Source organism: Scylla paramamosain, chromosome 33 (genome assembly GCF_035594125.1).
Source record: "Scylla paramamosain isolate STU-SP2022 chromosome 33, ASM3559412v1, whole genome shotgun sequence".
NCBI lineage: Eukaryota > Metazoa > Arthropoda > Malacostraca > Decapoda > Portunidae > Scylla > Scylla paramamosain.
The window spans coordinates 15,294,868-15,297,367 of NC_087183.1; the positions used below are offsets into that span (position 1 = coordinate 15,294,868).

General features: G+C 49.4%; 1 protein-coding gene across 8 annotated transcripts in view; it reads left to right on the plus strand.

Moving 5' to 3' along the window:
- LOC135089773 (rho GTPase-activating protein 32-like) overlaps window positions 1-2,500 on the plus strand; it is a 91,281-nt gene that overhangs the window by 23,812 nt on the left and 64,969 nt on the right. For 4 of the 8 annotated variants that reach the window (XM_063985792.1, XM_063985794.1, XM_063985791.1 and 1 more), the window contains exon 1: window positions 2,436-2,500. This exon is cut by the window's right edge. The exons of the other annotated variants lie outside the window; for them this stretch is intronic. The gene's annotated coding sequence lies outside the window, so the exon portion shown is untranslated. Of the gene's footprint in view, window positions 1-2,435 lie in introns of those variants that run through there. 8 annotated transcript variants of the gene reach the window in all.

The following is a 2,500-nucleotide window of genomic DNA, read 5'->3' on the forward strand; positions in this document are numbered from 1 at the left end:
ATTACCTAGGAATTTAAAGTAGGAAGGGTACTACTACTACTACTACTACTACTACTACTACTACTACTACTACTACTTAATCGATATGGGTGAGGGGAGAAGGGAAAGTGATTGTGGTGAGGGTGGGAGTTGTGGTGATGGTGGTGGTGATGGTGGTGGTGGTGATGGTGTTGGTGATGGTGAGAAATGCAATAGATAAATAAATACAGTGAAAGTTGTGATGATGGTGGTGATGAGGGAGATAGGTGACAGTGAGATGGTAGTGGCAGAGTATTGAAGGTGATTTTCCTAGTAATGGTGATGAATGGTGATGACAGTGAAAAATAATAGTGATAGTAGTGGTGATAGTGAAATAACAGTGGCAGCAATAGTGGTGATGGTGATGATAATAAAAGATAGTGAGTGATGGTGATGATGATGATGATGATGATGTGTGTGTGTGTGTGTGTGTGTGTGTGTGTGTGTGTGTGTGTGTGTGTGTGTGTGTGTGTGTGTGTGTGTGACCTTGAAACTTAGGAATAATGAACTGCACTATCCTTCCCTCTTTCCCACCCCCTTCCCTCTCTCTCTCTCTCTCTCTCTCTCTCTCTCTCTCTCTCTCTCTCTCTCTCTCTCTCTCTCTCTCTCTCTCTCTCTCTCTCTCTCTCCCCTCTTCCATAGCATCTTAACCCCAATCCCTAACTCTCTCTTTGAAACTCCCCTCTCCCTTTCCCCTCTCCCCTCTCCCTCTCCCTCTCCCTCTCCCCTCTTCCATAACAAATCCACAAAACCTCTTCCACAAAACTTAACCTGAATCTCTCCCTCTCTCCCCTCTCTCCTCTCTCTCCCCTCTCCCTGAGTCCCTTTTTCCATCTCCCCTCACCTGTGTCACGCAACTTCCGCCCCTGGTTCTCTCTCTCTATCTCTCTCTCTCTCTCTCTCTCTCTCTCTCTCTCTCTCTCTCTCTCTCTCTCTCTCTCTCTCTCTCTCTCTCTCTCTCTCTCTCTGACAAATACGAGGATCTGACGAAAGGTTTACGAGAGTGCCTCCTCCTCCTCCTCCTCCTCCTCCTCCTCCTCCTCCTGTAAGTATTGCGTCAGGCCGGACACACTCTCTCCTCCTCCTCCTCCTCCTCCTCCTCCTCCTCCTCCTCCTCCTCCTCCTCCTCCTCCTCCTCCTCCGTTTCACACCCCAAATCGTATTTCATATCAGTATTTAACTCTCTCTCTCTCTCTCTCTCTCTCTCTCTCTCTCTCTCTCTCTCTCTCTCTCTCTCTCTCTCTCTCTCTCTCTCTCTCTCTCTCTCTCTCTCTCTCTCTAAATTTTCACTTTCTTCGCCTCCAGGAGCCAGGTTTTGCTACTTTAATTTTCTTACACTCTTTCTCTCCTCCTCCTCCTCCTCCTCCTCCTCCTCCTCCTCCTCCTCCTCCTCCTCCTCCTCCTCCTCCTCCTCCAGTAAGGTCGCATCTCCACCTCCCTCTGATGTCCTCTTTTTCTGAGGTAACGTGTGAGAGAAGAGGAGGAGGAGGAGGAGGAGGAGGGTGGGAGAGTAACGTGGGAAATGCACGGAGGGAAAGAGGTGAGGGAAACATTGCCGAGAGAGAGAGAGAGAGAGAGAGAGAGAGAGAGAGAGAGAGAGAGAGAGAGAGAGAGAGAGAGAGGGCGTAGCAGGGGTGAAAATCAGGGTGTGTGACGATCTGGTTTGGGCGGGAGGGGCGTGAGGTGGAGGAGGAGGAGTATGGGGGGAAGGAGAGAAGGAGGAGGAGGAGGAGGAGGAGGAGGAGGAGGAGGGCGTTGCTATGTCCTAGAAGATTACCTGAATGTAAGCGTGCGGGTGGGAGGAGGAGGAGGAGGAGGAGGAGGAGGTTAGGGAGATTTAAGGGTGGAGAACACAAGGGGTAGGAGGAGAGGCGTAAAGGGAAGAAAGAAGGGGAGGAGGAGTAGGAGGAGAAGGAAGGAGGAAGGGAGGTGGCGTGCAGGAGTGAGGGAGATAAACGGAGGAGATGAGGAAGAAAGGAGAGGAAGAAAGGAGGGAGGGAGGAATGTCACTGGAGAGAAGACAGTAACATGCAGGAGGAGGAGGAGGAGGAGGAGGAGGAGGAGGAGGAGGAGGAGGAGGAGGAGGAAAATATCTGGTATGGACGAACAATTCAAAAGAGAAGAACAAGAAGAGAGGAAAGAAAGAGGAGGAAGAAGAATAAGGAGAGAAGGAGGTTGAGGTAAAGGAGGAAGAAGAGAAATAGATACAATAAGAAAGAAGATGAGGAAGAAGAGGAAATACACAGACACAGACAAAATATAAAAGAAAATAACGAAGAAGAAGAAGAAGAGAGAGAGAGAAAGAACAGGAAGAAGAAGAAGAGGAGGAGGAAATTTAGACACAAATAAAGTAAGAAAGAAGATAACTCCAGAGAGAATAAGAGAAGAGGAGGAGGCAGAGGAGGAGGCAGAGGAGGAGGAGTAGGAGAAGTAACGTACAAACACACACACATGAGCGGTGGTGGTGGTGGTGGTAGAGGAG